Source organism: Lolium rigidum, chromosome 1 (genome assembly GCF_022539505.1).
Source record: "Lolium rigidum isolate FL_2022 chromosome 1, APGP_CSIRO_Lrig_0.1, whole genome shotgun sequence".
In the NCBI taxonomy this organism is placed as follows: domain Eukaryota; kingdom Viridiplantae; phylum Streptophyta; class Magnoliopsida; order Poales; family Poaceae; genus Lolium; species Lolium rigidum.
Genome location: NC_061508.1, coordinates 62,377,844 through 62,403,866, shown reverse-complemented (window position 1 = coordinate 62,403,866; position 26,023 = coordinate 62,377,844). Strand labels below are relative to the sequence as shown.

Below are 26,023 nucleotides of genomic sequence, written 5' to 3'. Positions count from 1 at the left end.
AAGATATGTATCTCAACACCCCCCGCCGGCAGTCGAAGCGTCGCTAGATCTGACGCAAAGACTGGACCGAAACTCCTCAAAAGATGTCGTAGGAAGTCCCTTGGTCATAATGTCCGCAAACTGCTGAGAGGTAGGCACATGGAGCACGCGGATATGCCCAAGAGCCACCTGTTCGCGAACAAAGTGGATGTCCAGGTGCGGCGGTGATGAACGGGGTTGGCGGAGTGGTAGACAGCGGAAACGTTGTCGCAGTAGACCACGGTGGCCTTGTCGATAGGACAAGAGAGCTCTCCGAGAAGCTGCCGTAGCCAGGAGACTTCGGCGACCGCGTTAGCCACAACTCGGTACTCTGCCTCGGCACTAGAACGAGAAACTGTGGGTTGTCGCTTGGATGACCAAGATATGAGGGACGAGCCAAGGTAGACGCATTAGCCAGACGTGGATCGCCGTGTGTCGGGGCAGCCAGCCCAATCAGCGTCCGAATAGGCGACAATGTCCACGGTGGTGGAGGCGTGTAGAGAGAGCCCAAGGTCGAGAGTGACGCGGATATAGCGAAGGATCCGCTTCAACGCAGTCCAATGGGAGTCACGGGGAGCATGCACATGGCGACACACCTGCTGAACAGCATACTGCCGCTCTGGGCGGGTCAGAGTGAGGTACTGCAAGGCGCTGATGATGGAGCGGTAAGACGACGCGTCCGATGCTGGTGACCCATCCGTGGCGGAGAGCTTGGCCTTCGTGTCGACGGGGGTGGCCGCGGGTTTGCAGTTAAGCATACCGGCGCGGTCAAGGAGTTCGTGGGCGTACTTGCGCTGATGAAGGAAGAAGCCATCAGCACGGCGGACGACCTCGATGCCGAGGAAGTAGTGCAGAGGCCCCAAGTCCTTCAGGGCGAACTCAGCACGGAGACGATCAGTGAGTTGTCATAGAAGGTCCGCGGTGGATGCCATGAGCATGATGTCGTCGAAGTACAGTAACAGGTACGCGGTGGTGGAGCCCTGACGGTACACGAACAGCGATGCATCGGAGCGAGTGGAGCGGAAGCCGAGCTGATGAAGAAACGATGCAATGCGCTGGTACCAGGCACGGGGCGCCTGCTTGAGCCCATATAATGAGCGTGAGAGCATGCACACGTGATCGGGGTGGGCGATGCCGACGAATCCGGTAGGCTATTGACAGAAGACCTGCTCCTCAAGGTGGCCGTCGAGGAAGGCGTTGGAGACGTCCATCTAATGCACCAGCCAACGGCGAGATACCGCAAGCTGGAGGACGGTGCGTATTGTCCCGGGTTTGACAACCAGGGCGAAGGTGTCGGTGAAGTCAACGCCGGCACGCTGGTGAAAGCCGCGAACCACCCAGTGGGCCTTATGACGGTCAAGAGTGCCGTCCGAAGCGAACTTGTGCTTGAAGACCCACTTGCCGGTGATGACGTTGGCGTGGGGGGGACGCGGAACAAGCTAGCAAGTCTGGTTTCACTGCAGAGCATAAAACTCCTCCTGCATGGCGGTGAACCAGTGAGGGTCACGGAGCGCCGCCCGGGCAGAGGCGGGCAGCAGGGACGGCGTGGAGGTCGACGGCGTGGAAGTCGACGGGGGGCAGGCGTACGCATCCGGGGGTACCGGGTGCTCGGACGAGAGATACCCGCACGTGCGCAGGTGATGGGCCCCGCAACGGGGGGGGGGGGATTCGGTGGCGGCGCGTCCGTAGGGGCAGCACCCAAGCTCGAGGACGACGCGGCCGATGCGGGGGTGCCCGAGGCAAGGCTCGAGGGCGAAGCGGCCGATGCGGTGCCGCCTGAGGCAGGGCTCGAGGGCGACGATGGTGAAGTCGCCGGTTGTCAAACGATGCCCGAGGCCGAGCTCGAGGGCGCCGTGGGAGGCGACGGAGGGGCGCCCGAGGTGGAACTCGAGGGCGCCGCAGGAGGCGCTGCCGGGGTAGGGGTGCAGCCACCTGTGCCTGTGCAAATGGGAAACAACACTCATCAAAGGAAATGTGCCGCGAGGTGATGACCCGATGGGACACGGGGTCGTAACAACGATAGCCTCTGGTGTTAGCCGGGTAACCGAGGAAGACACACGGAACGGAACGAGGGGTGAGTTTATGAGGAATGGTGGCGGGGATACTAGGATAACAACGACAACCGAAAATCCGAAGACTGTCGTAGCATGGAGTGGAACTGTAAAGGAGGTGATGAGGTGCATAGTTCCAGCGGAGACGACACGGACGAAGGTTGACGAGGAGGGTGACGGTGGCTAAGGCGTCAGGCCAAAAAGTGGGGGGAACATGACTGTGGAATAGGAGGGTGCGGATGCAGTCGGGAGGATACGCTACAAGAAAACAGTCACCTAGGGACGTTCTACATAGGACGCTCTTGTATTCGTCTTAAAATTCAGAGCCGGTTAGCACGTAGAGACGTTATTGGAGACGTTGTACAAAACGTCACATGTTTCATGTATGGTTATGCACCACGTTTATAACCCTAATAGTTTGCTGCCCATCTCTGAGTTAGAAAAAAAAACTTGCGCCTCCTACCGCCTGATTAGATCTGAGATGGGCAAAACAAACTACCGCCGCCGGTTCCCATCCACAAGAAAATGGCGACCTCCTTTACGCCGCCGATCTTCAGAGTGCCAGCCCTCCTGCTGCTCCTCCTCTTGCCGCCTTTCATTCTTGCCATCATCTCTGCGACCTGGACCCTCTCTCTCCATGGACGTCAAGGTTAGGAGTTAGCACTCTTTTTCTCTACCGACACCAGCGGTCATGGCGTTCCCGCGGCAGCTAGCGACCAATTCCGCCTCTCCTTCGTGAAGCACCCTTTTATTTGCGCAGCCAACGGAAGTGCTAGTTCGCACATGGCAAGATCCGCAGGTTAGATCATCGTTGCCTTCCATCCTATGTGCATACAGATGAGGTGTTCGATAATATTACTGAGATGAAATTACTTTCGGTTTCCAGTTAACTGCTGCAAACTTGGCATCAGGTTAGTGAAGTTGGGCTTAAATATATATTAGACTGCTATTTTGATGAAGTTTTATTACTGTCCGGAATTCCAACTGATGGAACAAGGTACGTAACCTCCACCAGATTTATCTCCGGCCATGTCGTGAACTCTGACTATTCTAGTAGATGCATTGCAGGCTGGGTTACAACCTTTTGATTTAATTTGGCTGTGCATCATATAGCTGTTTCTGATGTACACCAATGCTTGGCAAGGTTTGTCACTCTTCCCTTCTATTCGATGTACATGGAGATGCTTCGCATATTGAAACTTCACATGAATATCTTTGAAGTTCCATTTTGTTATGATCCAGTTGTCTTGTTTTGCCATTGCAGGATATGTTGATGATTAGATAGGAGTCTGTTTAAACTTGTCTCTATTTGAGGAGAGAACAAAAACTGACAAGGTAGCAAAACCATAGTTCTTGCTAGTCACTAGTTTCTAGAAAGTGATCTCATGCATGTTCAACACAATATTTACTCTTCGTATGTTTATAATGATATACATTGTAGATATCTCTTATTGGAAGTGAGACTTTCTAGTGAAGTGTTCTAGTTAATCTATTTGTATTTGATTTGATTTTTTGTTCAGGGTAACTGGTTCCGGTGATTTTTGAAGCCGTACGATAAAAGTCTGAAGGAAATCTAAGGAGAGGTTAAGATGGCGACCTGGGAGATCATGTACTGTTAACCCTATGCATAAGCTTATATATATAAAAGATAGATGTTAACTAGGTACACAATGTATTTAGGATTTAAGGGAGTTTGTTCGGTGGAATCAGATTTTCTTTTTGTAATGGATCTAGAGTTTGATTGTAAAATACTATTGATCTTAAGAAATAAATATATTTTTCCCACAGTGAGTTGTAATTTTATACTGTTTTGTTGTTTGTAACAGAACAAATTACTTCCAGATTTCAATCGGTAATTATCAGCAATACCAAATAAAAAGAAACAATATGATGCATTCCAATTATGTAAGACACAATAAAACGGCTCAACATGATTAGAGGCGATGGGTAAGCTCATCAAATAAAACGTCTATATGGCAGTAAGGATGCTTTATCAACGTCTCATTGTCTCCTAAACACGCTCAACATAGCGTCTCTACATATCTTGCGACGGTGCATAAAGAGACACTTCTAAGACGTTTTACTTAGCGACTCTACATTCATGTAGAGATGAAATAAAGCGTCTTTAGCACATAAATTAGACGTCTCTACATGCATTTTTTGTTGTAGACAGGTTAGACGGAAAATAGTGTCGTGAGAGGAGAGTAGGGTGCGGACGGCGACATTGTCAAACTCTTTTCCGTTGTTAGTCTGTAGGGCGTGGATGGGGTGACCGAACTGGGTGGAAACATAGGCGTAGAAGGCTGTGAGAGTGGTGGCGACATAAAATGAGAAAAATTATCAAGAATAAGCAGGTAATAAAGAAAACCAGAATTACTCGGTCTTGGAGAGGTCCATACATCACTATGAATTAACTTAAAAGGGAAAGACGCAACTATGGAAGACTGACTAAAAGGAAGACGAACGTATTTACCAAGACGACACGCTTCGCAACTATGTGAAGACTGTTTATTACATGAAAACGAAAAATCACTCATTATTTGGTGAAGCGTGTTGGCACTGGGATGTTCAAGACGAGCATGCCAAAGATCAACGCCTGTGGAGAGAGCATGATGTGCGGCGCCGGGGGTGGAAGGCGACATTACCGGATACAAATCGTCGGGGCTCTCACATCGGTGGAGGACCATCCTGGTGCGGGCGTCCTTGACAGAAAAATCAAAAGCGTCAAATTCAACAGTCACAGAATTGTCACGAGATAGAGTTTTAACAGAGACTAAATTCTGAATAAGCTGGGGAGACACAATGACATTATTAAGAGACAGTGGTTTGGAAGTAGAAGGAAAATTAGCAGAACCAATGTGAGAAATAGGAAGACCGGCGCCGTTACCGACATGCGAGACTCGGTGGAAGTGGGAAAGGAATGTGAAAGGTTACTCGGGTGAGCCGCCATGTGAGACGAGACGCCTGTGTCCATAAACCAGTCGCCGCCACCGGCGTAAGAGCCAGGTGTGGGCGCCTGCTGCAGTGCCGCGAAGAGCGCCGGGTCCCATGCGGGCTGCGGCGGCGCGTAGGGTGGTGGCGCGACGTGGCGGTGAAGGCCGGGGCGTAGGGCGGTGTCGCGGCGAAGAGCGCCTGGTGAGTCGGCGGGCGAGGACCGAAGGTGCCGGGGGCGGGCGGGCCACCGGCATGCTGTAGGCGTGGATGACCCCCGTCCATGGGTTGTAGCCGCCGCTCCATGGTGGCAGGGGCTGGGTGTTGCCACCACCGTTCCCGCCCCCGTTCCTGCCCCCGTTGTTGCGGCCACCGCCGCGACGGCGGCGGTTGTTGCGGCCCTGCTGTTGCTACGGCTGCTGGGGCGGCGTGGGGAGGAGGGGCGGCGCGGTCCACGGGCGCGGCGCCTGTTGAGGAGGCGCGGGAGCCGGCGTTGCAGGGGCGCGGTAGCCGGCGGCGAAGGCGGTGTGGACGGCGCGGGTGCAGAGGTTCTTCAGCCGATGTTCCTTGAGCTTGAGGTAGGTGACCGCCCGTTCGAAGGTGGGTTCGGTCATGAGGGTGAGTTTGAAGGCGGCGTTCGCGAGGTCCTCATTGAGCCTTGCATTAAGAGTGGAAAGAAGAATCTCGTCGCCGATCTTAAAGCCGAGGTCGTGAAGCTCGTCGGAGATCGCCTTGAGGCGCAGGCAATAGGCGTCGAGGGTCTGGTCGTTCTGCAGCGTGCCGAAGAATTCATGCTGCAAGAACACGATCCTCTGCAGCTTGTTGTCGGTGAAGAGCCCATTGATCTTCGTCCAGACCGTGTGCACGTCGTCGCCCTCGCGGACCACCGTCTTGAAGATGTCCGACGAGAAGGTGAGGAAGAGCCAGCGGATGATGGTGGCGTCGATGGCGAGCCAGTCGGGGTTGCGTTGGGCGAAGAGGTCGACGGAGCCGTTGATGTGGTCGCGCAGGTTGTACTCGCGGAAGAGGAGGTAGAAGTAGGTCCTCCAGGCGTGGTTGTTCTTCTCGGCGAGGGAGATCTTGACGGGGACATGGTCGGTGATGTGGACCTCGCGCAGCGTGGCGGGGTTGGGGAAGGAGAAGTCATCGGAGGCGTCCGAGGCGAAGGGGTTGCTGCCGTTGGAGACCGACGACATGACGACGCGCGAGCGGGGGACGGCGACGGTGCGGGGGTTGGGGAGGGAGGCGTGGCGGCGGCTGCAGATGCGGCGGTGGCGCGGCGTGAGGAGGACCACACGCGGCGGCACAAGGGCGGCGGTGCTAGGGTTGGAGGGTGGGGCGGCGCGCGCGGGGGAGAGGGGGCACGGCGGCTAGGTTAGGAACGGTAGGTGTGTGATACTATGTAGAAAGGGATGTAACTCACAATGTATTGATTGGGTGCATATGGCGTTACATATATAGGTCACATCCTCGACTATGCAAGGAAGGAGGCGGGCCCAACATAAATACAGAAGATATGTATCGCTACACATAATTACACAAGATATGTATCTCAACATATTCTACAATGAATTTCGTATTCACTCCCCTCAAAGAAAAAAGAGGAACTTATGTGTTTATGTCCACTCGTGGATAAATGTATGACTGGAACCAGTACGATATCTTGCGCTTTTATTCTTTCTTTAAAATATGATGATGATGAAGATATGATTACGTTGCCATATTGTACTGGAGTTGCACAGTTGTGTAAGCAGCACACATCAGTTGCCAAATTTACATTTACCTAAATTTTCATGTATGATCATTAATGTTTAAACCTTAATTTAAAATTAGTACTAGTTTTTACGATTTGTAAACGGAGGGTTACTTGAATGTGCTAACAAGTCACAATTCAATGCCGTAGGCTATGACCACACCAGATAGCGAAGGAACACTCCGCGTGCAGTGTATAGGTTTGACTAGCCATTTATTCGCCAAACTGATTGGATAGGAATATCATAATATTTCACATGCATTGGAGTATAAACGAGACCACAGGCGTAGACATCTGGTCTCCAAGGCCCCGTAGTATACAGGAGACATGAGATCTTTTGAGTTACTTATTACAAAGAAGTTTGTGACACACTCCTACTTCATTTAGGGCATCTCCAGCGGCACGACGTAGACGTCCAAATTGCCCGCGGTCAATGCAGCCATCCGGCGACTTGCCCTCGCTCTCTGAGTCCGACGACAGGGTGTAGTCGCTCATGTCGTGGCGGTGTTGAAGAGGAAGAGGAAGAGGAAGAAGCAGAGGAAGAAGAAGCAGAAGAAGAAAAAGAAGAAGAAGAAGAAGAAGAAGAAGAAGAGGAAGAAGAAGAAGAAGAAGAAGAAGAAGAAGAAGAAGAAGAAGAAGAAGAAGAAGAAGAAGAAGAAGAAGAAGAAGAAGAAGAAGAAGAAGAAGAAGAAGAAGAAGAAGAAGGAGAAGAAGAAGAAGAAGGAGGAGGAGGAGAAGGAGGAGGAGGAGGAGGAGGAGGAGGAGGAGGAGGAGGAGGAGGAGGAAGAGGAGGAGGAGAAGGCGGTTCCCCGTGAATTACAGTAGACGCAGAGGTTATATTTTGCAGGGATTAACGACGATGCGTAAATTTTCAAAAAAATGTGTCACTTGGGGTTTGTGGTAGTTAAATTGATCCAATATTTCTATGTATGATCATTGTTCTAGCCCGTTTGAGCTTTCCTACATTACTACGGTACTACCTATGTAATTCCTATGGTGGATATTGTGGCACTTGATGATACATGTTATGGATTTGTTGTTGTATTGAGACTTTCTAGCTTGTCATAATTTGGAATCATGGTTATGATATGTATGCGTTTGTTTTTCATTATATGTCACAGAAGCATCAGGGTAATGCTAGTGTTAATGCATTGTGTACCCACATCACGATGTGTTTGACAACATTGGCTGTAGGTAGATGAGAGAAATGCGGTATGCGCAGAACCAACTTAAATCCCCTTTTGTTACGTTGTTTTGTTTAGTGCATAAACAATTAGAAATGTGACACGTACTTTAGTTGTCGAGAGTAAATATTGTTTCCTTCTGGCTGTTTGCAGATTGATACACATATATACTTTCACATTGAAATGTGCTACATTGATCCCCTACTTTTGAGGGTTATCATGCACCCTAGCCGGAATCCAGCATTCATCATCATAGATGATGGATAAGTTGTCGGCATATAGATCAGGATCGATGGTGTTGGTGTCTCTGATGCCTGCGAATGCGGATCCCTCTGGATCCATGCTCCAGGTGCCTCAGGCTCCACGGTGGACGGCAACTATTGTTGTAAGAACGAGTACGATATAACATGCATCTTAAGATGGGGAGATAGAGAGTAGGGTGTAAGGTGGGGAGTCACTGGGACGGAGAGACCACCTCCACCCACATTTGTCATAACAAAACATGTCTTCAGAACAGGTGTCCGCTGATTCAGGCTAAAGTCTGTATTGTGACCGTGTCGCCCTGCCGTCATGTTCGGGTAGCCGCTCTACCCGATGATTGGATCACCGCCGCCACAGGTGAACATTCATCTCCCCCTGTCCATGTGGCACCGTCAGCTCCTCCGCCTCAGCACCACGGAGGAGGAGCAATTTCTACCGAAGCTATCGTCGTATTCTCCATCGTGGGAGGGATTCTTATGGTTCTCATTGTGCTCCCCCGTCATCATGAGCTTGAAGAAGTGGCACCATAAAAATTGCGCATCTGCCTTCGCCAAGGTATCTCTGGCAAGGTAGGATCTCTCAGTGCCGACGGCGGGGTGGGGGCCACCGCCCCCCCCGGCTTCAACGTAGGTAAGACATCCATATGAATATTACTTCTCCTTCAACTTATACGTTGCTCAGTTACGTGGTTGAATCATATTACCCCTTCTCTTTTGCTAATATAACTATTGCACAACTGAATGTTCAATGTTACACATGCATGTTGACGACATACTATTGCCACCACAACGTCTCACCTTTTATGTGCAGAGGGGCCCACATGGAATAGAGAAGCTTCAGGTTCTTTTCAAAAAAAAGTCCATTTCTTTTTCCTAATGGCCAAATAAGCTTCACGAACTAGGAGTCGGAGCATTTGGAACGGTATATCTTGGAAAGAGGAGAGGCACCGAGGTGGCAGTTAAGAGAAGACACACTTGCGTTTTTTGGGATGCAGCTAAGCAACCGAGAAAGGTAATCATAAGAATAGTGTGTTGGTTCCTTTGCCCTATTTCCTCTTATTTTGGAGAGTTTCAAAGAGAGGTGGGACATGGAGAGGGAGAGAGGCCGGCGTTGGAGCTTGGTTTGTCCGTCCTATTTATTTTCCTTTTTTTTTGTTTGTTGATCCGTTCATCGAGAAAGAAAAGCTTATAGTCCCTGTTTCGAGGTACTATTTCGTAATTATTGATGCTCCTAATTTTCTTTGATTGAGGAATGCGGCAACCTGTCATTTTCTCTATTCTTGGAATGTACACATATAGCGATGAAAAATCCAACAATGTGTTTATCTGAAGCTCGTAGTTATCATGTGTTTTGCTCAATATTTTAGTGCATCAGCTAGTTGAGCCGGCTATATTGTATATGTTCTCTATTTTCCCTCTCATTCACATGGTAGGTCGTAGTGTGTCCTCTTTTGTCCGCGACATGTTTCCTTTAGGAGAGTCGATGAGTTTCTTTTTGGTAACCAAATGTTCCTGTGTTTTATAGTGTAATTTGCTACACCACAAGGGCCCACGTCATTCATTTTTGTTGGTATTCGAGCTCGCACTCACTTTTTTCACACATGGCTTTTGTGTCTGAAAAAATTAATCTTTGTAAGATGATAATATTGCGATTTTTTGTTAAGAAACCAAGAATTTCTACTATGGAATCTGGTTCAGTTGAGGATTATTTTCCATTTTGAAAAATATTTCATTTTTCCTTCGGGGGACTATGAATTTTCAAGGAGGAACAAAGCGCAAGAAAATTTGTTGTTTCGTTTCCTTAGGAAATAGTTAAAAGTATTCTATTGGAAGTTTCTTAACTTTTTGTTTATATTATCACACTGGGGTTATTGATTTTTCTGTTGCCTTTATGTGTTCTTCTTTCTCTTTATCATGTGTGTTTATATTCAAGCGCTTGTTGTGTGCTTTCGAGGCCGATCGAACCAGGGTTGCTGCCAGGCGGGCCCGTGGGGGAAGCGAGTGGACGCTCGGCGCGACCGCGTAGCGTCCGCGGAGACGCACACGAGGATCGCGAAAAAAATTGCATGCATGATGTGTCAGAGAGTCGTCTCATATGCTACAGAAAGTTGTTCTAAAGGAGAAAGGGTGGCGGCCTGATCGATTGGTAGCGCTAGCAGCACTGATCAATGCCTTGATTCCGCTTCTAGCGCTTCTCTCGCTCTCCTTCAAAAATATGAAAGGCATTTTCTAAAAGTGATAAATTTCAAAGGGTATGCATTTTCTGCCCTTTCGGTTGCTCAATTACTCATATTCCTCATTGTCTATTTGTGAAAAATTCTGTGAGTAATTTATCTTTTTCCATTTTTCGATTAGACTCTTTATGTTTCGGTGGAGGTAATGTATTTTCACCTTGCTCCATTTTAGTTGCAATCTACGTTTTTTACACGCGAAAATTTAGCACCTGTCTTTCACCGTTTCTCGTTCCGCCACTACCCATAGATCATCTTTTTTTTTTTTTGCGTGAAAACCTGATATATTAAAACAAGGATCCTTACAGATCAGCCCAGAACAAAGCAAAAAATACAACAAAGTCCTGCTGGACCACGAAGACAACCACCGCACGCAGAACGCGCCGCCGGCGCGCCGCCGCTGCTACTCCTCTTCTTGACTTGGATCGGGAGAGCCCCCATGCGGACGGGAAGTCGACGAACCTCGAGCTTCAAGAAGCCTCCATCCTGCAGCGCCATCATCTTCGTCTTGCTCCAATACACCACCGTCTTCGGATTATTGCATAACCGGAGCCGCCGCGACTCGAACTCCGGCGAGGGGAAGCCCTGCTCCGAAGCTCCGAGGAACCAGGAGCAAGGACAGGATAGGCGGTCGACAACGGAGACCACTGGTACTCCACCGTCGAAGAGGACGACCGCCTCCCTGCATAACACCACCGACTGCGCCGCCATCTCCTCCGCGCCGCCGGCTGAGACTCTACTAAGCTCTACGCTATGTACACGGTGGGATCCGGTGTTCCCCCACCCTCCCGCCGCCGGAGCGGCCGCCGGAGGGAGAGGAAACCGCCGGAATCGCCGCCGGCGAGGTGAGCAAGAAGGGGATTCAGAAATCGCCTCTCTGCACTGTTCACGGGGAGAGGTTGGGTCCAAGTTCCTTTTTCACTACCCATAGATCATCAGTTGAGCCTTCTTTTGTTTGGAACCTTGAACTCCTTAAGTTTGTTCTCTTGTTGTGCTTAACAAAAAATATTTTAGAGCTATAGTAGTTGCATAATGCAAACCATCAATTTTTTTCGAGAACCTGAAGGAGAGCTGCGATGCAAACCCTCAATGGTTCATATGCATGACAAATACATGATAATATTGTACAAAGTAGAATGCAGCAAAGCATCTTCCTGTATGATACTAGATCATGACTTGAATAGAGATGGACCTATCTTCGTTTCATTGTTCTGTCTATATATCTCCTCTCACATAGAAAAAAATGTATATACTTGATACCTAATATAATACAAGTGAGCAACCAGCGGCATAATGCGAGCACGGATGCCACTCGAACTGGAGCGCCATCATGCCACATTGTCACGATGCAAGTTGCAAAGCATAGCTGCGATTTTGGTTCATTCACGTCTTTGCAATCTCGCCCCGTTGTATCCCTTTTTGGTCGATTGGAGGCAAGAGTTCTCGAATGGCTCGAATGCGACAAAGATATTTGCATGTACTAAACACCGGAGATCGAAGCGACATGACCAAGGTTTAAAATAGCGTGCTAAATAAAATAGCGTCGGCCTCCTTCAAACGCTATGGACGCTATATCATGCTAATTTCGTGCTATATTTAAAATAGCGTTTTGAAAAAATATTAAATATATTCTAAAAATAAAGGATTTCGCTAAAAAAGGTTGGATATTTAGTCCAAAAAATGACTGAATCATACATACATAACCACATACAACAAATAGATCTCTAATTTTTCAGAAGGCTAACATCAGTATTTCACAAGGCAACAACATAATATAAATTCTTTATTAAGAATCATCACCATTAGCGATATTAGGTTCTAATCTACAAAAGGGACCAACATATTGTAGTTCATCACCACGAAAAAGTGAAAGCAACTTAGATTGAAAAATAGCGCGCTAAGGCTATGAAGTTTTAGCACGATATATCATGCTATTGTTGCGGTCAGAAACCCACCGGCGGGCAGCGACGGGCAACACCGTAGAGCCGGAAATCTCCCAGGAATGCGGCTGGCCCTGGTCCCTCCGAGCGACGGCCCGCAAAGCCTTCAGCACGCACGTCCGATGCTGATGCAAGGGCGTGCCACCTGACCTATACCTGGTCAGGAAGGTGTTGGATGATGCCTCGCTTAGTTTCCTGCATGGCATACACGTAAACGTTAAATACGAGCCTCGATCGGCTCTCAGGTTATCCTGTGAATCGGCTCAAAGAGCCGATCCACCCATGATACGTACGAGGTGTACGATCAGATGGTGGTCCTGCTTGATCAAGATAAAGCTAAAGCGACCTACTACGATTTGGGGTTTTCACCGCAAAATCGGAACGTCCTACTCGTGATTGGGCCTCGCGACCGCGTACGGTGATCGTAAGCCGATCCTAGACAGGGCCTAAAAATCAACACGAGGTTGATCCCCGGAACATCCTGTCTAGGGCTAGCAAACTACACCCTACGCGCCGCTGGATCCTCCAACCCTTTGTAAGGCCTAACAATGCAGATATTAAACTAATCCTTGAAGAACAAGGAGCAATCATAACGGATCGGATCTACTAAACAATGATCAAGCGGGGTGCCGCCCTTACACCCGTGATAGGCGTAAGGGCGGCTAGATGCCTAAGGGTTGCACGACGATAGCATATGATACGAAGAACAATGCTAACCCTAAGACATCTATGATAACTATGTTGCTCGCCATCAAAAAGGCTTCAGCACGAGCAACGCATGAACGACGAATAAACGTGTGCTGCCTAGATCGCAAGATGCGATCTAGGCAGCATGGTGCTTACCCGGAAGAAACCCTCGAGACAAGGGGAGTTGGCGATGGGCCGAGATTGGTTTGTGGTGAACATTGGTTGTTGTTTATTTCATAAACCCTAGATACATATTTATAGTCCGGGGGACTTTCTAATTCAGGCATGCACCTAACCGTGCACGGGTAAAACTCTAACTTCTAAATTAAGATGCGATCTACTATAATACAGATACACGGGCAATTTAGCCCAACTTCTTCGTATCAGGACGCTTCAGAGATCCTCCACGCGTATATCCTTCAAGCCCATCTCACTTACGGCCCATCTCCTGATTTGGCCAAAATCTGGTGATAACACATGCCCCCCTGGTTTTGGTAATGATAATTTCAAAACCACTCTGCTTTTCCTCCGAGGGGTCATGTCGTGGCAGAGCAGAACCGTCGCAGTATTTTTCATCATGACGACTTGCTTTCCCAACTTCTCTGCACGATTTGACAGTTTTTTGGTACCACCTCCTCGAAAACTGTTCGAACATTAAACCTCCACTCCATCTTCTTTTATTTAACCGCATCGAACAGTTCTCCTCCTCATCCTCTCCGCATTAGCACTCCAAAAGCCCTCCTGCGCCACCATGTCTTCTTCTTCCTCCGCCTCATCGGGACTTTCCATCGAGTCCTCTTCCTCCCACGAGCCGACGCCAGAACGGGACCCACAGGAGGTCCATGCGGCCAACATCCGCCGCGCCATAGAAGCCGGGGAGGAGCCCGGCCATGACTTCTCCGTCTGGTCCGAGGACGACAAGTCCTCGACGGACGGGGAGAGCGACCTCCGCTTCCTCACCGACGGGGAATCGGAGGAGGAGAGCAATGACGATCGCTTCTCCTGGGACGACTTCACCTCCTCCGAGGAGGCGAAGGAGGAGGAGGAGGACGACGACGACAGCTCCTCCGACGAGCCGCCGGCCAAGCGCTTCTGCCCCTGGCCGGGAAACCTCAGCGACTTCGACAGCGACGACGACGACGCTGACGAGGAGGACGAGGACAACGAGGGTCCTGCTGGCGGTCACTACAGCAGCGACGACGAGCCCGCCGGGAGTAGCGCCGACAGCGGCGACGACTGCGACGATGAGGGCAGCGACGGCCCGTAGATAGGGCCCTTAGCATAGGATCAGTAGTAGATGGGGCAATGTATCCCCCTAGTACTTCCTTTTGAGAGCAGTCGGCTCTTTATGCAAGAAATCTCGTTTATCAATGAAGAAATTCCCCAACTTGATTTTGCCGATTCCCTTTATGCCAATTTAGCCGATTTCCCCTCATACTGATTTTGCCGATCGTCACTTAGCCAATGCTCAACGAACCAATGGCCACGCATCGGTCCCCCAAAATCCGTCCTTCATCTCTTCGACCACGGGGTGATCGCGAACTTGGTTAAAGCTCAATAAGCCGATGTCAGCGCATCAAGCCCTCATGATCTATCCTTCATATTTTCGATCAATGAGTTTGAGTTCTGCTGGATCACCACCCTTGACGAAAATCACGACGCAGGACTAGCCGATGGCCACCCAATCGGCTTTCAAAAATAGAGCATCCACCAGGCCAGCTGCCCCCCGAGTCTCAGTCAAGGCGAAACAGAGACGAGGACACGCAATTCAGACAAATGGACCTAGGCTCAATCATGTCTGAGAGAACTACCATGCAGAGCCAGCCAGATCCGATCACCCTGTAATGTCCCAGGTTTAGAGACGATCGAGGGGTAGATTTTAGAAAGGGATGTGCATTGCATTGTAATTTACGGGGAAATTTCGCGCTTTTAAACAAAAACTGCATCGAAGGAGAACAAGTTTCTCTCTCGACACCTTACAGGGTTAGGGTTTCGAGAGTGCGACAAACTTGCTCTTATTCAACTAAACTAGGGTTTTGGAGAAGAGAGAAGGGATGTTGCATCACAAACTTAAGTTGCATGATTGAATTCAAAATTAAGTTGCATGATTGAATTCAAATTTAAGGTTGAATTTGAATTTCAAATTCAAACATCAAATGGTTATCTCATAATTCAAACTTGAGATAATTCAATAAACAATTATAAGTAATTAGGAATATAAATAGTAAAACAACTATATAAAACTCATTAAGGAAAATTGGAGCTTTATTGATAATCACACACATAATACATTGTCTTTTACAATATTCACAATTGAATTATTGAATTACAACACATTACAAGAATTGAAGAAATAGAAAAATTAAAAGGAAAAATTACAAGTTATCTAAATATCCTAATACTACAAGAACATCTTCACTTGATCTTGGACTTGATGATCTTCTGGATCATCTTGATCAATTCCTGATTCCTGCACACAAGCACAACAAAGAAAGAAGTTATGCCAAGTGGCATAGCCACTTGGCAGGTTAAAAAAGGAATGGAAATAGAGGATAATATCAAGTCTGCCGAGCTGATCCAACCCTCACAGCCAAGTACAGGGTATCAGCATACACACACACACAGCCTGCTCACATGGCTGTGTGCATGCCGCACACATACACAGTGAATCACCCAAACAGAAAGGTGGAGCTGTCGATCAGGGAAGCAAGGGCCAACCATATAAAAACTTTTCCACAGACAAACCCTAGCTCATTCATCGACCAAGCAAGCAGGGTAAGTCACCAGGCACCAAGAACAGCCAAGAACACCAAGAACAGGTGAACAGCTAGAGCTGTCTCATCTATTCACAATCACCAGAAATTAAACCAAGACCTCAAGCTTGCTAGGAGGAGCAGGGCAAGCAAAAGACCAGCACAGAAGCAAACCCTCTACACCAACAATATTTCTAGGAGCTGGAGTGAGGTATACCACACAAGAGCCTGAGCAAGATCATATCTTGCTCATACTTAAGCATGCTTGCATCACAGGAGCACAGAAGGGTAGAAAATCCCGGGTGTATCATCATTTGGTTACTAAACCAATTGGTGCCAGCAAGTACAACCAAGGATAAAAGGAAAATAAACCAGGGAACACTGGTTTTGACAACACAGTGTCAAAACCAGAGAAATCCAAGCATGGATTTACTCCTTGCAACCATTCGAATCACAAAGCACCTATTGACCTAGCTAAACCATCGGATTGACAGGCAACATGTGCCTATCCTAATTATCAACATCAAGGCTACTGGAAATTCACTAAGTGACTAGCCAGGTGAGCATCTATCCATCACAGAAAGCCACCAAATAGGGGAGCCATCCCAGGGCAGCACATGAATACTGCCAGGATCACCTCAACCACTTAACCAATTCCAACAAAGAAGCCATGCACAGATATCATCACCCAGGTGGGTTCAGAGTGGGCTAGGGTCCCCAACAAGTGTTGGCATCCCTCTAGCCAAGCAAATTAAATCCATATGATCATCACTGTTAATTAGTTCACATCATTTATCCATCTAGTAAAACCAGGAATTACAGATAAATGAAACAGTCCAGTAACAAAAGCACCAACATCTTGACAGTAAACCAAAGGCTCACTGCAAGCATCAGATGATACTTAAGCCAGCAACAACACCCACAGGCTAAGCCTGTATGTAGCACAAACAACACTGGATGAGCACCAGAGTGAACCACAGTGAGGCACAGACAACATAGAGCAATTTCTACAAGCAACTGGTGATCATATGACCACCAGATGCATGCAAGAGCATGCTACAGTATGTTAAACATCAATTATAGCACCAACACATGTCAGACAAGTGAATCAGCCACAGAACAGGAACAATAGCAAAGCAGATAATCATAAATATAACATATAATTATATGCAGAAGCACACCATCAAGGGATGGTGTTGTTTAACCCACAGGCATGCTCAAGGGAGCAGGTCTATGAATTGTAACACACTGAATTGCACCAAAAGGCACTGGCTCTTGCAAACTTGCAAGGATTGCATACTGCAATCAAGTCAGGACAATTCATATGAATACACTCGAGAAATTGACAAGAATAGCATCAAGAACAGAGGCACAGAGAAGCACAAGCACAAGCACAAGTGTGAATACAGTAGCTGTGGCCATGGTAACAGCACAACAGCAGCAGATGCTTAGCAGTAGAGCAGCAGTAGCTAGCATCCAGGATAGCAGCGAGAAGCCTAGCAGCATGCGCACAGCAACAGCAAGCATCGCAACAGCAAGCACAACAACAGCAGCTAGTAGAGCAATAGCAGCAGCACGAGATGGTCTCTCCATGAAGGGGAGTAGCCGCATCTCAAGCTAGGAGGAGAAGAAATAGAATACAAAGGAGAAGAAAGAGTGGCGCACTTACCGCGGTCGAGCAGATAGGCATGGCCATGGCGGCCACGGCGGCACACGCCAGAGCGCGGCGGCGCCAAGCCAAGCCAGGCCATGGCGACACCACGGCACCACCCGCACCACGGCGGCGAAGCCAGGGTGGAGTCCAAGCACCAGGAGCGCCAGGAACGGCGGGATCGAGCGGATCCCGTAACCCTAGCACCAGACGGGGACGAGACCGAGAGCAGCAGGTCGCCCGCGTCAGATCGACGCGGATAGGATTGACCGCCGTCGTGTGGCGCGTTGATTGCGCACCATGGCGGGGGCCAAGTCCGGCGAATCTCGCCGGAATCGAGCGGCGAAGCGGAGGCGACGCGAGTCGCCGAAGCAGGGTTAGGGTTAGGGTTCGATCGCGCGTAAGGAGAAGAGAGAGGAGTGGGCTGGTCGAGCCGGACCGGGCCGGTCGGTTCGACCTAACCCACTCGGGTTGCACCGACAGGTGGGCCCAGGGGTGTTTTTGTCTTTTCACAAACAAATAAAAATGCTGAAACTTTGAATAATCATAGAAAATTATTAATAGCTCTAGAAAAATAATTAAAAATATGAAAATAGATCAGCATAAAATTCTATATCTAAATAAAATATCAAATAGAATTTTTGAAGACAATTAAGAATGAGTCTTAATTTGAGGATTTAAATAATCATTTAAATCACACATATAATTTTCAATAATAAAAATAAGTCCATTAATGCATTTGGACTTCAAAACACCTTGACAACATTTCAAGGTTGTATTTACACTAAATATAGTATCTCCAAATCTATCTTAGTATTAACCTCTCATAAAATAACAACGACATCGGAAGGGGGAAACAAACCCTAAAATTGGAATCATGCATAATTGCTTCTTTTACCATTGCCCTTATCGGACAATGATGCTATTTTTCAGAGACAGAGGACAAGGGTCAGTCCACACCATCCAACTGCAAAACTTTGCAGTGTTCAGGCAAGTTCATCACTTGCTCATGTCATTTGAGTATTTTTATCAAATTACTTGCAAAGTATTATGGTTATCACTATTGCACAAAAATCAAAACCACTACTTTCATAACTATGAATATGACTAAGTGGTGGGCAATGGAACCATGGATTGTGTCGATATGGTGGAGGTTCCATTGCACGGGTTTATATCCATCTAGGATTAAACAACAAATGTCGCCAGTGATTCTTGTGCCGTAATACCCGTGTTAACCATAAGATCCGGAGTGGGACGGAGTAGTCAAAAGTGTTTCCACCTCTCGTTCATCAACGGATGCGCTTTACCGTAGTACACTTGTAATCCAAGGGGGCAAGCGGTGAGGCTGGGGAGTCCTAAGTCCCCACGGCATAGTCCATAGTACACTTGTCGCCCGAAGGAGCAAGATGGTGAGGCTGGGGAGTCCTAAGTCCCCACGGTATTGCGGTCTAGGATGGGTTGCAGCTACCGGCGTAGGAGTGTATGGTAGAGCCCGAGCATCGTTGTCGTGGTCGGGGTCCACCTTGAAATCTACAGGAATAATGGGACCGACGTGGACCCGTGGGTCGGGGCATGCAACAAAGGGTGGGTGTTCGAGGTAGCGGAGGAACATGATTGGCTAGACCTTATACCGGGCCTCACACCGAAGGAAGTGTGGACGGGAAAGCTGCCCGGTTGGCACCAAGGTTAAGATCTCTTATGGGTAAAGCAACACACCTCTGCAGAGTGTAAAGAAGCTGTGACCTGTCACTCCCTGTTCCGGGACCGAGGAAGCTGCGAACGCGGCCGGAAAGGAGCTCCATGAAGTTCTAGTAAACCGGTGAAGGCCGACGGACATAGCTCTTTGAAATAAAAGCAATCTCTTGAAGAAATGTTTATCAAAACTTGCATTGGTATTAGACTTTCTGGTCTAATATCGTAGCTAGTGCATTAAACACCTCTTATCTATAATGAACTTGTTGAGTACGCTCGTACTCATACCACTCTTAAATCCCATGCTTAGATTGTCCGAATCGTCCGGAGGAGGACTACGACAACAATGAAGGAGCCGAGATCATCGGCTATGAAGAACCTGACCTCTCGAGGAGGTGTTGAAGGCGTAGACTATCTCATAGTCTACGGATCCGGGAAGGCTTCCGGAGGAGATCAAGCCTAGAGACATCCGAGTAGTAGTAGTAACCGAGCAGCCGAACTCTTAGTATTTAGCCGCTCGAGGCAATAAATGTATAGTTTAATGAGACTCCTATATTGTAAGTTGAGTTGGGTTCACCTCGAACCCAGGAGTATTCCTCTTAGGACCCAAGAGGAGCTCCAAGACAATATATGTTTGATGCTTGTAATAATAAGTGAATGAGTTAGGGACCCTGCTATGTTCTGTTGTACTACTCTGAGGGATGTGATACGTCCAAATTGCATCACTATTTTATATCATAATTTGCTGTTATTCATTGATATATTTCATATTGGAACACAATACTTATGTTATTTCATCTATTTTTCATGTTTCATGATTATTTGGAGATCGAGCACCGGAGCTAGGATTCTGCTGGAAAAAGCACCGTCAGAATGCAATATTTCGGAAGATCAACTGTGGAAGGGAGTTTTACCAAAAATCCTATTTTTCCAGATGACGAAGGAAGCCAGAAAGAGGGGCCAGGAGGACCCAGGGTGGGCCCACACCCTAGGGCGGCGCGGCCCATGCCCTGGCCGCGCCGCCATGTGGTCCGGGGGCCCACAACGCCTTTCGCCTCCTTTTCTTCGCGAAACCCTTCGTCCCGAAGACCTAAGCCACGAGAGGAATCCTCACGAAGGGTTACAGCCGCCTCGCGGGGCGGAGAACACCGGAGAGAAAAGAGCTCTCCGGCGGGCAGGAATCCGCCGGGGAAATTCCCTCCCGGAGGGGGAAATCGACGCCATCGTCACCGCCATCGAGCTGGACATCATCTCCATCACCATCATCATCATCTCCACCATCATCACCGCCATCTCCTCCGCAGCACCTCGTCACCGCCGTAGCAATTTGGGTTTGATCTTGATTGTTTGATAGGGGAAACTCTCCCGTATCTATTCATACTTGTTGTTGATGCTATTGAGTGAAACCATTGAACCAAGTTCATGTTCAGATTGTTATTCATCATCATATCACCTCTGATCATGTTCCATATGATGTCTCGTGAGTAGTTCGTTTAGTTCTTGAGGACATGGGTGAAGTCTAAATGTTAGTAGTGAACTATGGTTGAGTAATATTCAATGTTATGATATTTAAGTTGTGGTGTTATTCTTCTAGTGGTGTCGTGTGAACGTCGACTACACGACACTTCACCATTTATGGGCCTAGGGGAATGCATCTTGTACTCGTTTGCCAATTGTGGGGTTGCCGGAGTGACGAAACCTAAACCCCGTTGGTATATCGATGCAGGAGGGATCGCAGGATCTCGCAGTTTAAGGTTGTGGTTAGATTTATCTTAATTACTTTCTTGTAGTTGCGGATGCTTGCAAGGGGTATAATCACAAGTATGTATTATTCCTAGGAAGGGCGGTACATTAGCACAGGTTCACCCACACAACACTTATCAAAACAATGAAGATTAATCAACTGTATGTAGCGAAAGCACTAGACTAAAACCCCGTGTGTCCTCGAGAACGTTTGGTCATTATAAGTAAACAAACCGGCTTGTCCTTTGTGCTAAAAAGGATTGGGCCACTCGCTGCAATTATTTCTCTCGCATTTTATTTACTCGTACTTATTTCATCTGTTACATCAAAACCCCCTGAATACTTGTCTGTGAGCATTTACAGTGAAACCTTCATCGAAACTGCTTGTCAACACCTTCTGCTCCTCGTTGGGATCGACATTCTTACTTATCGAAGATACTACGATACACCCCCTATACTTGTGGGTCATCAAGACTATTTTCTGGCACCGTTGCCGGGGAATGAAGCGCTATTGGTAAGTGGAATTGGTAAGGAAAACCTTTACTGTTTGTGCTGATTTTATTTCTGCCTGCTGCTATAAGTCATTATGGAGAGATCTTCTCTTCAATTTCTATTTGGGAAATCTACTACTACCGCAACGGTAGTGGATGAGGCGCCAGGTGAGGAAGTAATACCATATAAAATACCTACGAAAATTATTGAACATGTTATGGATAACCGCTATGAAGGGGATGGAACTGTCCATCCTGGTGATCATTTACTCGTTTTTGCATGAATTATGCGGGTTATTCAAATGTGCAGGTATCGCTATGAATGAAGTTAGGAAGAAGCTATTCTCTATATCGCTGTCCGGTAAAGCGGCGCATTGGTATAAATTGCTGAAGAATGGTGATTCTCTTGATCGGGAGGACATTGTGCCTTTATTCTATTCCAAATTTTATCCTCCAAGTGAAATTCACAAAGATCGGAACCGCATATATAATTTCTGGCCTCATGATGGAGAGAGTATTGCCCAAGCTTGGGGAGATTGAAGTCTTTAATGCTCAAATGCCCCATTCATGAGCTTCCTGGTAATATTATTATTGATAATTTCTATGCAAGACTTTCTTTTCAAGACAAGACCTTGCTGGATACTTCTTGTTCGGATCATTTACACGCAACAAAGAAGAGTTTAAAAGGGACCTTCCTGATCGGATCCAAGAAAATACCGAAGGATGGGAGAACGACAAAGATAGAGAATCGGGTATAATTTATGATTATAAATGCATTGAAGCTTTTATGGATACCGATACATTTCGTAATATTAGTGCTACATATGGTCTTGATTCTCAAGTTGCTGCAAACCTTTATAAAGCTTTTGCCTCTCATTATGAATTGCCTAAGAAGAATTTTGATAAGTATCATGAACCGTATAAAGATAAAATTGATTCATCTATTAATAAGTGTGTTGTAGTTGAAACCGCTGATCGCGTTATTCCAGAAGCTTATATTGAAAAAACTCCTTTTCCTGCTAAAATGAAAGAGTACTCTGTTATAAATAGTGCGGTTCATAAAAGTGAAAAGAAACCTAGAGAACCCGAAGAACAAATAAAAGTTGAACCTGCTATTGCCATAGTTAAAGATCTTGTGACTCGAAAATGTTGAGGATGGTCATATTATTTTCTGTGAAGATGCTTCTAATATTGTTTCACATCCTAATAAACCCAAACAAGCTAGTGTTCCTATGCTATCTCGTTAAAATTGGTGATCATTGCTATTATGGTTTATGTGATATTGGTGCAAGTGTTAGTGCTATACCTTATGAGCTATACACGGAGATTATGCACGAAATTGATTCTTGTGAACTTGAAGATATTGATGTGGTTATTCAGCTGGCTAATAGAGAAACTATTTCACCAATTGGTATTGTTCGAGATGTGGAAGTTCTATGTGGTAAGATTAAATATCCTCGCTGACTTTTTGGTACTTGGTTCTGCTGCTAGTGATTATTGTCCTATCATTTTTGGTAGACCTTTTCTAAATACCTGTGGAGCTATTATAGATTGCAAGAAAGAGAAAATTTTGACCAAATTTGCTGGTGAATCTTATGAGTTTAACTTCTCTAAATTTACTAAAACTCCTTATAAAGCTGATTTGCCTAGTAATGATTTTAAAATGGAGCAGTGTGCATCTATTGTTCTTGTTCCTAACAATCCTTTGCAGCAACATTTGGAGGATAGCGAGAGTGAAGTTTTTAGGAAAGAAAGAGAGGAGCTTGAGGAGATTTTTCTTCGCCAACCTATTCTCAAGCATGATTTACCTGGTGGAAGACTTGGGTACAACACCGCCACCAAAGGAAGATCCTGTTTTTGATTTAAAGCCTTTACCTCGATAATCTTAAATATGCTCATATTGATGATAAGAAAATATATCCCGTTATTATTAGTTCTAAGCTTACGAGTTTGAAGAAGAAAGATTATTGCAAATATTGAAGAAACACCGAAGTGCTATTGGCTATACTCTTGATGACTTGAAGGGGATTTCTCCCTCTATTTGCCAACACGCCATTAATATGGAAGATGATGCAAAGCCTCGTTGTTGAACCTCAGCGTCGTCTAATTCCTAAGATGAAGGATGTGGTAAGAAATGAGGTATTACGACTTCTTGAAGCTGGTATTATATATCCTATTGCTGATAGTAGATGGGTTAGTCCTGTGCTTTGTGTTCCTAAGAAAGGAGGAATGACTGTTGTGCCTAATGATAATGATGAGCTCATACCTCAAAGAGTAGTTGTAGGGTATAGAATGTGCATTGATTATCGAAAGGTTAATAAAGTTACTAAGAAAGATCATTACCCTTTACCATTTATTGATCAAATGCTAGAAAGGTTATCTAAAAATACTCATTTTTGCTTTCTTGATGGTTATTCTGGGTTTTCACAAATTGCTGTTAAAGCTAAAGATCAAGAGAAAACCACTTTTACTTGTCCATATGGAACTTATGCTTATAGGCGTATGCCTTTTGGTTTATGTAATGCTCCTGCTACTTTTCAAAGATGCATGTCCTGCTATTTTTCACGGTTTTTGTGAGAGTATTGTGGAAGTATTCATGGATGATTTTTCTGTCTATGGGAATTCATTTGATAGTTGCTTGCGAAATCTTGATAAAGTTTTGCAGAGATGTGAAGAAACTAACCTTGTTCTTAATTGGGAGAAATGCCACTTTATGGTTAATGAAGGAATTGTATTGGGACATAAAATTTCCGAGAGAGGTATTGAAGTTGATAGAGCTAAAGTTGAAGCTATTGAGAAGATGCCCTATCCGAGGGATGTTAAAGGTATTCGTAGTGTTCTTGGTCATGCTGGGTTTTATAGGAGATTTATTAAAGATTTCTCCAAGATTTCAAAGCCTCTTACCAATCTTCTTCAAAAAGATGTACCTTTTGTTTTTGATGATGATTGTAAGGAAGCTTTTGAAACTCTAAAGAAAGCCTTAACAACTGCTCCTATAGTTGAACCTCCCGATTGGAATTTACCTTTTGAAATTATGTGTGATGCTAGTGATTTTGCTGTAGGCGCTGTTCTTGGACAACGAGTAGATAAAAAATTAAATGTTATTCATTATGCTAGCAAGACTCTTGATGCTGCTCAAAGAAATTATGCTACTACTGAAAAAGAATTGTTAGCTGTAGTCTTTGCTTGTGATAAATTTAGATCTTATATTGTTGATTCAAAAGTTACAATTCATACCGATCATGCTGCAATTAGATACCTTATGACAAAGAAAGATGCTAAGCCGAGGCTTATTAGATGGGTACTTCTTTTGCAAGAATTTGATTTACATATTGTAGATAGGAAAGGTGCCGATAATCCCGTTGCTCGATAATTTGTCTAGATTGGAAAATATTGCTTATGATCCTGTTCTCGTTAATGATAGTTTTCCAAATGAACAATTGGATGTAATAAAGGTGAGCTCGCGAGACAGTCCTTGGTATGCTGATTATGCTAACTTTATTGTTTCCAAGTACTTGCCTCCAACCTTTTCAGCTCAACAGAGGAGGAAATTCTTTTATGACTTGAGGCATTATTTCTGGGATGACCCACACTTATATAAAGAAGGAGTGGATGGTATTATGCGAAGGTGTGTTCCTGAATATGAACAACAAGAGATATTGAGTAAATGTCATGGTAGTGCTTATGGAGGACATCACGCTGGAGATAGAACCGCGCAAAAGGTTCTACAGTCAGGTTTTTATTGGCCAACTCTCTTCAAAGATGTGAGGAAGTTTATTTTATCTTGTGATGAATGCCAAAGGGTTGGTAATATCTCCAGACGCAATGAAATGCCTATGAATTATACTCTTGTTATTGAACCATTTGATTGTTGGGGATTTGACTTCATGGGACCTTTTCCTCTTCAAAAGGTAACACTCATATACTTGTTGCTGTTGATTATGTTACTAAATGGGTGGAAGCCATACCTACAAAAAGTGCTGATGGTGAGACCTCTTTAAAAATGCTTTTAGATGTTATTTTTCCTAGATTTGGAGTACCTAGATATATTATGACTCGATGGAGGTTCTCATTTTATTCATGGAGGTTTTAGAAAAACTCTTGCTAAGTATGGTATTAATCATAGAATTGCTTCCGCTTACCACCCTCAAAGTAGTGGCCAAGTAGAACTATCAAATAGAGAAATTAAATCTATTTTGGGAAAGACTCGTTAATAAATCTAGAAAGAATTGGGCTAGTAAATTGAAAGACGCACTATGGGCTTATAGAACTGCTTATAAAAACCCCATGGGAATGTCACCTTATAAAATGGTTTATGGAAAAGCTTGTCATTTACCTTTAGAACTAGAACACAAAGCTTATCGGGTCGTTAGAGAATTAAATAAAGATCTTAAACTTGCCGGTGATAAGAGGTTGCTACAATTAAGTTCTCTAGATGAATGGAGAAGTGAAGCTTATGAAAATGCTAAACTCTTTAAAGAAAAAGTTAAAAAATGGCATGATAGAAGGATCATCAAAAGAGAGTTTAATATTGGGGATAAAGTCCTATTGTATCGGTCTCGCCTCGCATTCTTTGCGTGGAAATTACTCTCGAAATGGGAAGGACCATATGTTGTTGAGGAGGTGTATCGTTCGAGA

The 26,023-nt window shown here is 46.0% G+C and overlaps 1 long non-coding RNA gene across 1 annotated transcript; it reads left to right on the top strand.

Moving 5' to 3' along the window:
- The first annotated feature begins 2,996 nt into the window (after positions 1-2,996).
- LOC124674195 lies at positions 2,997-3,686 on the top strand. The gene is made up of 3 exons (XR_006992956.1): positions 2,997-3,213; positions 3,334-3,404; positions 3,590-3,686. It is a non-coding gene; the product is annotated as an uncharacterized LOC124674195 (long non-coding RNA).
- Positions 3,687-26,023: the final 22,337 nt, after the last annotated feature.